This window comes from Lagenorhynchus albirostris, chromosome 2 (genome assembly GCF_949774975.1).
Source record: "Lagenorhynchus albirostris chromosome 2, mLagAlb1.1, whole genome shotgun sequence".
NCBI classification, from domain to species: domain Eukaryota; kingdom Metazoa; phylum Chordata; class Mammalia; order Artiodactyla; family Delphinidae; genus Lagenorhynchus; species Lagenorhynchus albirostris.
In genome coordinates this window covers 122,295,615-122,311,254 of record NC_083096.1, presented here as the reverse complement: position 1 = coordinate 122,311,254, position 15,640 = coordinate 122,295,615, and positions in this window count along the sequence as shown.

Sequence of the window (15,640 nt, the reverse complement as noted above, 5' to 3'; positions counted from 1 at the left end):
TCTACTCCATGATTGGCTGTGCAGCCAGGTTTTCCTTAGCTCATTTCCAAATGAGCAAAGCTGTAAACAAAAGTCACTAATAAGCAACAAAGGTAATCACTTCTATGACCCAAAACCTTGCATCCAGAAAAAACTATTCTTTCAGAAAACGAATTCTAGACTTCTGTGTTCACAAGAAGTTATCCTGGACTAATCACATGTGTGGTCTAGGAGAAACTGTGGTGATTCTGCTACTCTAACTACAATCAACTAGATCAAGGATATAACCACTTCCCCTGTGACCTCAAATGCTGTAGCTGGTTGGCACCATGAAAAAGTTAATTACAATCCCTGAAACAATGTGGCATTTCATTTTGCAACCATGAATCATTCTCTGTCTGGTCTAGTCTCCTGAGGTTCATTTTCAAAGTAAACTAATCTTTAGAGTGTCAGGCTGTGATTAGTGACAGTGACACATTTTACAGACTGGGTCCTCAGGGCTATGCTGTACCCTGTTGCTATAGAAAGTTTGGTAGAGATCTTGGTGATAATAATCTTGACATTAGGAAAACTGGCATAAAATTATATATGTATCTCCTTATGAAACAAAATTTGACCAAGATTTCCCATCTTGAATAGCTGAATGCTTCTGAACAACCTATATAATTAAAAAGATTATAATAGATGGTTTGTGAGGGGTGGGAGACTAATTTTGTCTAACAGGTTTGAGAGTTATATTTGCATGTTTGTGGGTTAATCACATTTTCAGTTTAGGGTTGTATTTGAAAAGTCACAATCTAAGAAAACATTCTTGGCCTATTAGATTTAAATACCAAATGCTCTGAATATTCTTAAAATGTTCTTAACCTTAAAAAATGAAACATATTTTCTAAGGATATTCTTTACCAAAAAGTATTATAGAAAAAAATAAGATTATGAGAAAGAATTTGGAAAACGATTTAAGATGTCATAAAAGATACATGAGTGAACCAAGGCAAGTGACATTATAAATCCCTTTGCAACTCTTAAAAATGTTCATGGTTTGTGTCTATAACTGTGTATTCATAGTCTTCCTATAACTTATTAGAAGGATATTTATTTTTTCTTTTCCATTATAGTTTATTACAAGATATTGAATATGGTTCCCTGTGCTATACAGTAGGACCTTGTTGTTTATCTATTTTATACATTAGTATCTGCTAATCACAAACTCCTAATTTATCCCCCCACCTTTCCCGCCTGTAACCGTAAGTTTGTTTTCTGTTTGTGAATCTGTTTCTGTTTTGTAAATAAGTTCATTTATATCTTTTTAGATTCTACATATAAGTGATATATGATATTTGTCTTTGTCTGACTTAGTTCACTTAGTGTGATAATCTCTAGGTCTATCCATGTTGCTGCAAATGGCATTATTTCATTCTTTTTTATGGCTGAGTAATATTCCATTGTGGGGTATGTGTTTGTGTGTATATATATATAAATATATATATATATATATATATATATACACACACACACACAAATACACTATATCTTCTTTATCCATTCATCTGTGATGGACATTTAAGTTCCTTCCATGTCTTGGCTATTGTAAATAGTGGTGCTATGAACATTGGGGTGCATGTATCTTTTCAAATTAGAGTTTAGAAGGATATTTACATTTGACTCAGCTGGCATGACAAACAAGCTGTTGGAGATGAACTCTTGTGTTGGGTCTTCTTTTATCCATCAACTTTGTTCATCACACCGGAAAGAGAACTTTTACATTCAGGGGGAAAAAATGTGTCCTTCAAGTAGTCTTTCCTCAAACAGATACACACAACTATGGTATCAGGGAGTTTACTCTCAAGTGTATGATTAGGAAATGGGGTTTAATGTGTGTGGGAAAGGTGAGGGAAGGATGTGGTAGTTTTACTAACTTCTATTTGCAAATGTGTGCTATTAGGAAAAAGCCTATGATCAGAATTGTCTGTAATATTTTTCTATCAAGAATAAAAAAGTCCTGGGCTTCCCTGGTGGCGCAGTGGTTGAGAGTCCACCTGCCAATGCAGGGGATGCGGGTTCGTGCCCCGGTCCGGCAGGATCCCACATGCCGTGGAGAGGCTGGGCCCGTGAGCCATGGCCGCTGGGCCTGCGCGTCCGGAGCCTGTGCTCCGCAACGGGAGAGGCCACAACAGTGAGAGGCCCGCGTATCGCAAAAAAAAAAAAAAAAAAAGAATGAAAAACATGAAAAACTCCTAAAGAGCCTTCCTAAGTGTCTTTGTACATGGGATTTAGGGCAAGGGAAGCTGTCCATGATGAAGACTCAGACTTGGAATCTATAGATTTACCACTTAAATCTCAAGGCAGGTATTAACATTTAAAGTATAAAATACAGGAATTTTAACACATGATCACTGAAAGAAAACTATCTGTCCATTTGAAGAGAGCCACAGCTTTATGTAGCATCACCTAAGCTTTGTGCAAAAAAAAAAGTCAGTCTTGTGTTGCTGATACCAATCCTGTGTAAAACCTGAAGATAGAAAAGTTGAGTAAATCATAGCACTAATGAAGTTAACCTGGTTTAATGAAGTTAACCGGGTAGAGTCCAAAATGGCATATGCAGCTGAGAAAAAAAGCAACAGAAACAGTTCATGCTGTTCTAATTGCTACAATTTCATTGGCAATTTAAATAAAATAATTCAAATTGCTGCAATTAACACACACATAGAATTCAAAGGATGGTGGGTAACCTCGCACAAAACACACTGTGGAATCAGCCCTCCTCCAAAGAATTAACCTTCATAAATCATTTGCATCCAAAGGATGCCTGGCTTCATGCTCTGCAAAAATTATCAGCACAGTAAAAGCAAGGCCCCTAAAGGAGAATGCCCATCAACAGCAAGCACTGTCTCCTGGTTTATTTCATCCATATGAATGCTCAGAGATTGGCTATGTTACATTCACAAGCTCCCTGGCTGAAGGTGGGAGTTACTTTTTTCTGCATGGGTGCCCTCACACAGCTTCAAAGGAACTGTTAGCAAGGACTACAGGCTGCTCTATTGCTGAGAAGTGAGTCTGATTCACGTTGACAGAGATGACACTTACTTGACTGCAGGGGCAAAAGACCATCTTGTCTGTGGTTTAGGTCTGGATAAAGGGCTCTCTTCTCTAACACATTAGAGCACTGTAGCCACAAATTGTTATATGAGATGTGGGGGAAATGTGTTCAATGTTTTTCCAGTCACCTGAAATCAAATTTAAGACATATTATCTGGGAGATGTGGGAAGCCTTTTCTCTTATTAGGTCAGACTTATGCAAGCACAGAATAGACACTACCAAGAATGATGATTTGTGATCAAAAATCAAAAAAGTAACAGTTGGATGAGTCTAATATGAGTGAGAGATGACCTTTACTATCCCTGGTTCTGAGGTCTAGATCTGAGGAGTAAGACAAATCATTTGAAAAACCACCTAATGTACAGGGCTCAAAAGTACTTTTAACGTCTAGAATGTGTGACTTTTTTAACCCCTTAAAAAAAAAACTCAGCTCGGAAAATGCTATTTCAAGATCATAAAATTCTACTCTCTGACATTTTTGAGTACACACATAGATCCTTTATAATACAATGGTAAAGGAAGTATTGAATTACTATCTACTATTCATGTTTTCCCTTAAAATTGTTATCTTACTAGTTCTGTGCTTGTGCCTAGTGTAATTTATACTGATGCATGTTTAGTCAAAATAATATTTAAAACAAGGAGTCTCGAGATAAATTTGTGTGATGGTTATTACACCATTGCAAAAGGAAGGTAAAGAATTGTTAATAAAGGGAATTGTTTAAGTCAACTTGAAGGAGAAAGTACAATTGCACTAGCTGTGGAAATGGTGACTGTGAATTGAGAAGGAACTGTACCCCTCTGTAAGTTATGCATTAAGTGATAGTCTCTCAAATGGGGGCAGCAATAAACAAAAGCATTTATTCAAATTAACATGTCCTCTTGAAGGATCATGGGAACCTGCCTAGCAGGGAAATTCTATGAATGACCATGACTGGATCCGGAAGTCTCTGGCAGAACAAAATGGGGCGGGGAGAGGGGGTTAAAATAAAACCAGAGGAGCTGGCAGAGGCATGTAACTTGCTGTAAAAAGTTCAAGTCCAATTAGAAAAAAAAAAAAAAGTCGGCAAATTGAAAGAAAACAGAATTCAAAACTAGAAACAAAATCAGAATTCTTGGATATCAAAAGTTTGTATGCAAATAAGCAGAAATGAAAGCATGTTCTCTTTGAAATAAGTACTCTTTAAAAGGCTTCCAAAATCAGATTCTAAAATGGTTATCTGAACAATAGTAGAAACTGCTTAAATGGTGTATGTTCAGGAATAAAAAAAAAATTGTAATTTATTCCCAATGTGACCTTTTCCAGGACATAATAAATCATCCATATATGCTGTCTTTTTCCATGAACCTTCCATTTAAAGAAGGCAAAAATGGAAGTACTGCTGAGAGCATGAGGCAGTCACTGACTCCAATAAGAAGAGAGAAATTGGAGCACAGAAGCACAAATCTAACTCCCTGGCTGAAATTCATCTTTGAAGGAAGTGCATGTCTTGTCACTACCTGCCTGAAATCATTCCTTGCTCCAGCACCATATTTCTTTCACCTCTGTGTCTAGTCAGGAAAAGAAGAGAAGTCATTGTTCTTGCTATTTGCATTCAAATGTTGAATAAGAGATTTTAAATAAATGAACAAAATGATCATTGAAGAATATGTTTGTCTATATTGAAACAGAAGCCCAAAAGACTAACTTTTGAATTGGAGTTTTGAGATTCAAAATATTCAGTATTACTCTTATTGAAAAATGAACTGTCTAAATCACAGTTATTGTAGTGGTAGTAATAATGATGACTTTTCATCTTTTATATGCTTGTTCTTTTTAACTAAAGTGTGAACATAAATAACCCAAAGCTCTGTCTAAATCCAAGGCTGAAATTTTAAAGAAAAAAGTCTTTGGGAAAATCTGGAGCTTCATTATAGCATTTCATGAAATCCAATCCAACACACCATGCATTGCTGTTTACAAATTATGTGATCTTTAGCTACAGTTATAAGACCGAATAGTCAGCCCTTAAATAAGAAACACAAACATGGGAGTGGGAGAGTTACACGCTTGATATAAATTTTTACATTTTAAAAGTTAGGTCAGTTAGAGCCAAAGAAAGAGAAGATAAAGAAAACGTAACAATGTTACCATTTTCATACCCAATAAAGAGTTTAGACAAAACATAAAACCGCATTCCACATTTGTTATGAGTGACTGAATTTTAAATTTTAAGTGAATGGTAATGAAAATTCCCAGGGTGGAAATGGGTTATCCACCAGCCATCCTCTACCATCATTCTATAATTACAAAACAAAAACACCACAAAGTAAATGAGATTGATAATTTGCTATAGTATTATAGCATCATAAGCATACTGATAATTTGATGTTATACTCTGTATTAAAAATATATAGATATATTGCAGATGAAACATAGTTTAAACAAACTCATGTAATTGCTTTGAAGAGTTCTGTTACTAGAGAGATATAGAAGATCAATAAATATGCAACAAAAGCAGCAAAAAGTCTTAAACTGAAATGTATTGTAGATTTGAATCATTCTCATAATGCATTGTGGATTTCATACTATCCTGTAGGAAGACGTACCTAGATCAAAACAGATCACATAGCCCTGTGCAGCCACTAATGGACAATTTACTGACATGAATTTCTGTGATAGCGTGCAGTGTTGGAGAGGAAGAAATGGGCTAAGCTCCATGTCTCTTCCTGGAAGTGAGTCTTTGATCAGGCATATTGTATGCAGTCAGCCAAAGCAGCTTTACTCAAATTGCTCAGACATTTCTCAAAATCCATTTATGACAGCTTGAATATAGAAGAAAAGGGAGAAAATTCCAAGAGAACTAGCTGTACTAGGAGAAATGGAACGTAAGGAGGACATTTTTCAGTTTGACCAGAAAAACTATTGCCCAGAGAGAACGGTTAAGAAAACTAGAAGAACAAAGATATCAAAGTGGTAAAAGTAACCTTTAAATAGTTCTGAAGAGAAATATCAGAGGACTTAGAATAAAAGTATTCAGTAACCCCCTATATTTCTTGTTAATATTTTATTTTCTTTAAGGAATATACTTCAGAAATCCCTTACATGAAACAAGAAAAGTAATTCTGCTCTTTTTGAACAATGTATCTCTCAAAGCATTACTTATGAATTATTTAACTTTTCCTTATGTGGTCATATAGTGAATAATGATTAGGCAATAACTTAAAAGGAAGAGTTAAAGTTCAAAAATTGTTCAGTCCTTCATATATTAATGTATATCTTACAAACAAATAGCTAACTTCAGTTCAAAAAATAGTGTAAGATGTGGGTATCATAGCAGCAGGATTTTGCTCCCACTTGAGGGTATATTTGCGGTGATAGATTACTTTAACCTAGTCACTTAAATCCGGTCCCTTTTACCACAGGCAGCAAACATTTGTCTTTTTATGCAAACGACCAGGACAAAGCTATGATGAAAAATCTGCAGTTAGAGTTAAAACCTAGTAAAACCTTGACTGCCTTGATTTGATAGTCCTGATGAATCAGTTGAAATCACCACGCATCACTTTCTCCACTTGCACCAGGATGGTATTCTACCCTAGATATCTGGGATTTACAGCAATCAAGTATTATGTTCAGGGAGCATTTCCATAACATAATATAAATCTCATTTTTAAAAATCCTTTCTGATACGATCACTGAACAACGGAAGTGATGAAAGACGTAAAAACTAAGTCAGAGGGGAGTAAAATGAATCACCCCAATTCTAATGACTAGGGGAACTGTGTTGCTGAAAGTAGAATATAAAGGTTGACTCCCAGACAACTGCTGAGCCAACTCTGACTCAAAGGTAATTTTTCAAATGAAATTTCACTAAGGAGTAAGTGGGATCATTCACTGTGCAATACAATGGGCAGTTGATAAAGTAGTGGGGATAGAGATGTTAGGGACTTAGGAAGGAAATGCAAAAGAAAGTGAGAGGCAATACAGTGCATAAGGTTACATGCATTTTAACTGTTGTAAGTCATGTAGCAAAAAAAGGTCTATCTTTGTACAATCATACTGGGGAAATAAGGACCATACTGCAGCTACAGACAAGAAACTGGGTTGATTGATATAGCCTAAGATGTAGAACCTCTATGTTCTAATTTGAACCAGGCAGGAGAAATATGTGCATACAGTACTAGTTTTTCTTAAAGATAGAAATGCAACTGCTTATTAGCAGGATTGCTATTGTTTCCTTTACTGAAGCTTGTGATCATCTGAAAGAAAATGGATTCAGCAGCTAGTATTATACTAGGCATTATTTTGCCGAGAGAACAATCAAGTTTCAATAGTTTGTCTCCAAACTTAGAACTCCCACATATCTATCCATTACTCACATCTCCACAGTCAATACCCTGTCAATGCTCACCTAGACTATTTCCATAGCCTATTGACTAGGACCCCGTAATATGTTCTATGGCCTTTTGATCCATTCTTCACACTGCAACCAGAGTTAACTTTTTCAAATGCAAATCTGATTATGTCACCTCCAATAAAACCCACTCTAAACCTTGCAATAGCTCCCCACTGCTCACAAGAATAACCTGGCCTACAAACCTCTCTATAGCCTGGTCAACTATTCAAACCTCAAACTGAACAACCCTTGCACTTCTCCCCGCTCCAGGCACACTAGGCTTTATTCAATTCCTGAGTGCCCATGTTGTCTCCCACTTCTGGGTGTTCACACAGACTATTCCTCTGTCTGGAATGCTCTTTCCATCGTCTCCACTCTCCATTGGCTTACTTACATTTGTACTCTCCCTTCAAAGCTCAGTTCAAACTCGATTTCCACTGGTTGTTAAATTCTCTTATAGTCTGGGATTACTTTTTTCCAAAGCACCAATCTCAGAGTTCAGTTGACCCAAGAACAGGGCAGGGGTTAGGGACACCAACTCTCTGCGTGCAGCTGAAAATTAAGTACAACTTAACATTCAGCACTCCACATCCGAGGTTCTGTGTCTGTGGATTTGACCAACCATGAATCGTGAAGTACTGTAGTACGTATTTATTTTAAAAAGCCCGTATATAAGTGGACGTCTGCAGTTCAAACCCATGTTGTTCAAGGGTCAACTGTATATTTAGATGTGCTTTAGTCTGAGTATATCTTTTTTAATGTTTGTCATGAAACACGAAACAACACAGAAGAGCACACAAAACAAAAATGGACAGCTCAATGATTTATCACAAAGACATCATTCAAATAGCCACCACATAAGTCAAGAGGTAGAATTCTGCATGCAGAAACTCATGCCCTTATCCAATTATTGCATACTTTTACCACTCCTCCCAAGTAAAGCACCGATATGACTTATCTAATGAAAGCTGTGAAGAGTTTTACTATCTAAGCATGCATTCCTAAACACAAAGTATAAAGCTGCCTGTTTTTTTTGAGCATTCTAGAAGTGAAATCATATAGTAATTATTCTTTGTGTCTTGATAGTTGGTAATGTAGGTCTGTCAGCTTTACTGTTCTTACTGAAAATTGCCTTCACAATTTTGGTTGTGTGCATTTCAGAGAAATTTTGAATCAGATTTTCAATTTCCAAAAAAAAACCCAAAACACTTTACTGGAATTTTGTTATATCTATTGATCAATTTGGGGCTAACTGACATCTTGACAAATATTGAGTTTTCTAATCCATGTAAAGCCATATTTCTCCATTTATTTAGCTCTTCTTTAATTTATCTCACTAATGTTATATAGTTTTCAGTATAGAGGACTTGAACATTATTTTTTGTTAGATTTATTCCTAGGTAGCTTTTTTCTGTTACTGTAAATTGTTACTATTTAAAATTTCATTTCTTATTCATTTATTGCTAGAATATAGAAATGAAATTAATTTTGTGCTTTTACTTGTATCCAGAATCCTTAATGTATTCAATTATTAATTTTTAAGTTTTCTGTAGAATCTTTGGATTTTCTACATGCACAATATGTTGCCTGTGGATAATGACAGATTTATTTCTTCCTTTCAGTACTTATAACTTAAAAAAAATTTCCTGACTTACTGCTATTGCTAGGGCATCCAGTATAATGTTGCCTAGATAAGCAAATAATAAATATCTACATTTTGTTCCAAATTCAAAGGGAAAGTTTTCAACAATTCAAAATATGGTATATTGTAGGATATAACTTCTGCTCTTAATCATTTTTATATGCTGAGAGCCTAGCACAGTTTAAAGAAAAAGCATAAGGAATGAATGAATGATATTGTATATTTCAGTCATCTCATGTCTCTCAGAATAACTTCTTTAGAAACAAAGCAGTTAGTGGATAGCAACAACGAACACTCAGAATGTCTCAGGAAAAGCCATTTAAAAAATTAACATCAGTAAAAGGCTATAAAGCCTTTACCCATAAAAGGTAAGCACATCTGATATCTGTTTTCAACAATATTAATAAAGCTAAACTGGAACAACTGACATCTATATAATCATTTGAGTTAATAGATTCACTCAGACACATTTTGCATCTATTTGTTTATCTCTGCATAAACAGCAATAAAGATCTACTGTTTGCTAGATGCTTAACTTTTGTGAGTATAGCATAATTATGAGTGAATTGATAAGTAATGAAAACATTAAGTGTTGCATAAAGATTACGACTCCAGTGCCTAGTAGGGCAATTAAATTTGATGTTTGTTACTCTGTCTCATAGTGAATAATGATATGGTTTCCCCCGTGACTATGTAAACAGCTGATTGATAACAATAGAGAAGTATTTATGAAGGCTAATTCCACTCATTATTAAATATGTGGCTAAGCAATTCATTTTACAATTAAGGTGATTGGTTGCAAACACTGTGATATGGTACAGATGAGATCAATGTTGGACCCTAATGAGTGCAACATAATAAATACTTTTTATTTTTTTAAGTTTATTGAACTGTGATAAAAATAAGAAGTGAAGGTCATGGAGCACTAGTGTTTGTAAGCTGTGACTTGATTGCAATACATTTGCCTGAGTCCAGCAAACAAATAATAAAATGAAGTATAGCCAAACTTTACAGAAAGTAAAATTATATAAGGCCCAGTACATTGCAGATGGTATGGATTCAGTGAACATATGTTAATTTTATTAAGTTGTTTTTTCTTTGTTCTTAACTTTCCTTATAGTAATAAATAGTTTGATAGATGAATAGTCCCTTTAAAATAAATTTTGTCAGATATTTTAAAGTCTAAGTTCTTTTATTTTTACATTTGATTCAAGAGTGGCAAAGTGACATCAATAGTGGATATAAGAATGAAACAAATGGATAATGAAAAGTCAGAGGACGTTTGGACTACATCTGGATTGCCTAATAGGCAATCCAGAAACCTAAGAATGAAAAAACAATGAAATCCAGAAATCTAAGGGAATGAGCAAAGTGGAGCACCAAAATTATTTTTGGAACAATTTTATAAAATGGTATAGAATTACTTATGCCAAGAAATAGCAAAACCGTGTTGGACTGTCTTAAACTTATTTGATGATTTTGTGTTGTTTTTGTTTTGAATTACACCAGATTGAGTAGGGGCTGGAAGGTAGCATAAGTTACTTGGTGCTTTAAAAGTTTCAATAAGGCCCTGTATTTTGGGAAAGGTAAAGGGCTGCCTTGGACTCTGAAGAATAAAATAAAGCTCCATACATTAGAATGCTTGTTACATGTTATATGTTCATATTATGAATATGAATTCCAATTTCATATATTATAAATTTGAATTACATATATGGGGCATTATGAATATTAATTCCATATATTATGGAATATTATGAACATGGATTCTCATTTCACAACATTGATAGAAGTGTTTACTGGAATTTGGACATGCACAGCCTCCATCTCGGAGCCTGAGGCTTTGTTAGGAATAAAGAATAGGAATTCCTAACAATTCTTTGTTAGGAATAAAGAATAGAACTATCAAGACGGTTGGAAGACGTGTAATGGGCCATATTATATCATCCTGCTTCTTGAAACAAAATTTGTCCCAACATTGTAAATAAAAACAAATTGTTTTAAATTTTCACTGGTTATTTTATTAGCGTCTAGGCCTTTTTGAATCATTACCTTCATATATTTAGAATAATTTTGTTAGAAATAAGTGTCTGAAGTTGCAAGGTGAAAATTATCATTTTAAAAGATAAATTAGTAATTCTGGGAAATGTTTTACTATCAAAAGACAATATTTACAATAACTCCAAATCTTCTTTGCTTGACACAATTAACCATCTGGCAAATGGGATATAATTAGGTCATCATTTGGCAATGTGATTTCAATAAACAGATAGAATACTAATAACACAATGAGCCAAGTTCTATAATCTAACATAATTCATTATCATTTCTCCAGCACTTCATTTTTGTTTTAAATGACTCTGTTAATCATTAAACATCTCCTTGCTGAAGATAAATAATACAGCACATTCCCAACTGATAGACATGGAAACTGAAAGTAAACATGAAGCAATTTATCCTGGGTCATACTGCCAATTTCTGAAAAGGCCGTATTATTAATTCAACCTCTGATACCTCATGACACAATTCACTTGACAAATATTTACTGGATACCTACCATGTGCCAGCATTGTACTGGCCACTATAAAATCAAACATGAAGACAACATAGGCCCTGACATAAATGAATTTAGAGAAAGAAGTCAGGAAAAAAAATTATAAATGCAAGCTTTAAAGCAAAGTGATAACAAACAGTTCAGAATAACCACATTTTCTAGAGATTAGGAATATCCAGGAAACTCTTCAGAAAATGGGTCATGAGGATATATTTCAAGAAGTTTGACAGGTGACCAATTAATTGGCTATGGGATTTCAAGAAAATAGAAGCCTAAAATGATCTTGCTTTCCCTTCCTACTTCTTTTCTTTCTTTTTTTCTTTTTCATCGAACTAACCATGTAGGTGGTATCCTTAACCAGTATGGGTAATTCATGACTGAATGTGAGGCTTGATGGCACTTTCATGTAAAAAATACAAGAACTCTCTAATAAAGTTCCGGAGTCATTGATCAAGATACAATATAGTTGAAATAATGGGAGTTAAAAAGGGTGGCCAGGAAGAGTTTATTGAGTTAAGAATAGACAAGGGCTGGGAATGGAGTTCTGGGGCAACATTATTTAATTGATGAGAAGAGAAGCTATCAAAGTATCTAAAGAAGAAGTATCAGAAGTATAAAGAGAAGCTGAATATAGTGTCATAGAAACAAACAATAAAAAATCAGAACAAGTGTTAACCCGTCAGTTTTACTTTCTATACTGATGCTACATAACAAAACCCACAACATATTAGCCCTTACAACCAAACATCTGTTTTTCTTGCATTATTGATCTATGCATTAGCAGGAGCAGTTCTGCTTCATGCTTTCAGCAAGCTGGGCTTGGTTTCAGCTACAGGTTGAGTTCAGGTGCCCTCTGGGTGACCTAAGTGGTACATTTCGCTGACCACACCACCAGTAAGTGGGCATGTTTTCCTCACAGCATATGGAAAAAAGCATGAGAAGCCAAACATCCTTAAAGCCCTTGCTCATCTCACGTCCACTAACATTCTATCGGCCAAAGTAAGACACATATCAAAGGATCAGAGAGATATACTCCACCGACTCTAAAAACAGAGGTTTTGCAAAGTCATCTAGAAAAGAGTATTATGAATTTATAATTCTATAATATGAACAAAGTCAAGAATTGAAAACTATAATCCAATCCAATCTATCAATACAAACTGCAGGGTGTGATCAACTGTCAGACATCAAGTAGGGAGAAGAGTTTATTGTAATATGAAGTTATAGACCCATTCCCATGGACAAAGACTTGGAGAAAATAAGAATTCCCTATAGCATTGATTCTCTATTTTGTAGACAAATATAAATATCTGGGGATTTCTTTTTAGAAACACCTATGCATGAAACCAGATGACTTAAATCAAAATATCTGAAGCTGAGACACAGACATATTTAACTTTTTTACAGCTCCTCAAGGTGATTCTAATGTACAGGCAGGGTTTACAGTAAAGATTCCCCACTTTTAAGGGGATGTTAAAGAAAAATATGAATAACCCCAATGTCACTTTACAATATAGTTTCAATTTTATGTGTATGCATGTGTGCATGGTAGCGTGTGTGTGTGTATGCGTGTACACAAAAAGGGAGAGGGAAGGACACAAACATCATGGTTATCTCTAGATTTGCATATTGTAAATGCTTTTCATTTTACTCTTTGTACTTTTTGTATTTTATAAATTTTCTGAAGCAAAATGTACTATTTCTAAAACCCGAGACAATATATAGACATTACTAAATAGAAATTCAGACTAAAATAGATACCGAGTGGAAACTGCAAGATATTAGAGATTCATGAAAAGAGAATAATCTTCTGGACAAAAAGTGAAAATGATGTGTTTTGGAAACCTGAAGGAAAAGAAGAAACAGAGCCAACTATTTTCTACAAGTGGTGAGCATGTTCTAAAAGATCATGAGGTGGGCTAAAATGTAGCGATATACTTTCCTTTGAATCTAAACGACTGCAAGATTTCAACCCAGAATTTTGTCATAAGGGTCTGACTATACTCTGAAATATCAGGTGAAAATAGGATTGAGAATAAGTCAGTGATGGTTCAGTGTCCAATATGTATGTACCTTCCCTGCCTTTCATGAAACTTGATATGTTAAAATTGATCTTTTCACATACTATGAAATGGGATAATTTTTCATCTCAGTTTAACTTTATCAGGCATCCTATACCTCTTCACTTGTTGACAAAAATAAAACATACCACTCCAATAGAAAAAATAATGAAGAAAACTGGAGTAAAATGGAAAAGATGGAAAAGTGGCAATTGCCAAAAGTTTGGAGATTATATATATATATATATATATATATATATATATATGAAAATGTAATATATCCCAGGCTTTAACTCAGTTGATTTGTTGAGCCTTTGCAAAAGACATGGGCAAATTTATGGCCCATTTTCCCCCATCTTTCTAAAAAATTATTTTGTTTCTGAGCACTGAAAGGGGAAGACAGCCTGCATTTTTGTAAATAAATATTCCTGTGGTTTGTGATATCTAGGCACATATGTTTCAAGCATAAATGTTTTCTCTTGGGAACTCTATAGAAAACCTATTATTGAGAATTAGATGATTTCATGGCTCATAAGTTTAAGACTAACTGGCAGAAGTCAAAAGGAAAATGTGTCACAACTCTAAACATTGTGCCAAACATCCCAGTGTTTCAAAATTGACTGGATAGGATAGTCCATTTGTAGTTAATACTTGTATTGAACTTACAACTAATCATTGCCATTGCTTTTATTATTGCTGTTGTTATTGTTCTTATTATTAAATGTGAATCAAATATATGCCCCTTTGACTGCAAAAGATGATCTGCACCCAAAATTACTCTTGCATCTTTAGAAAAAAACTAGTGCTGCAACAATAACTTCTTTAATATGATCCTACACTACTTCTACATGGATATTAACATTATGGAAGAAAATAAGAAGGTTATGACCATAAAGACATTATCAGGAAAAAATTGTTTTAAACAATACATATTTTCTTTCATGGGGAACTCTGAATATTTACAGACTAATTAAGCAAAGTTTAGTGGCTGGCCTAAACATGACAGTTTCCTTTATACAGAGGCAAATTCAGGGAGCAGAGTCACATGAACTCTCCCATGACACCACTAATGACTTGCTTAACAGTGGAAACAACTTTTCCCTCATACAAACCCGTCAAACTGAAGACACCTAGAGAATTCCATGTCCACATTGAGCTTTAAGATTTTCCCTAAGATCCCTTCAACTATGAGTGACCTCAAGGGAGGTAACTACTGCAAATGTGTTCAGCATGCAGTAACCCTGTATTGGTCATGAAGCAGGAGAAATAACACTACTACTCGTTGAAAACTCAAAGGGAGGCCAAGTTCTTGTTACATTAGCACAGCAAGAACACTAGTATAGGGTGACATCACTCACTGAAAAAGGGGGAGAGAGTTTCCTAGAAACATAGGTATTAGGTTCATTCTCACTCCTAAGAAACAATAAACTTGTTAAGAGTTGTTGCCTTTAGCAGAGGGGCATTTATTTACTATTTCTTTAGATTAGTACCACCTATTGAGGTAAGCTATGTTTACCCAGAATATAAGATTACAGTTAGATTTTACCTAGAAAAGAGTGAGCAACAAAGACAGTAAACAGATTCAGAAGAAAATAATGTCTATGCACTTTGTTAAGTATGAAGAAAAACTGAAAATTCCAAGCATCCAAACACAATTTCAAACAATAGAACTGCTTCTCCCCTCCTGGTGCCATGGGAACTGCTTTTGCTCATTAACCACATGGGAAAAGATCAATTGCAACCTGTCGCTTTGATAGAAGAAATAACTGTTCGTTGCATTCAAGCAAGTCTTCCTTTAAAAAAAATTCTGAATAGAAAATGCCATAAACATGTATGGCATTTAAAATAATGTATTTATTTTTAGTACATTGATTTTGAGAATAGTTATTTAATGATATGTAATGACTCGTAATCATTACTATGGAA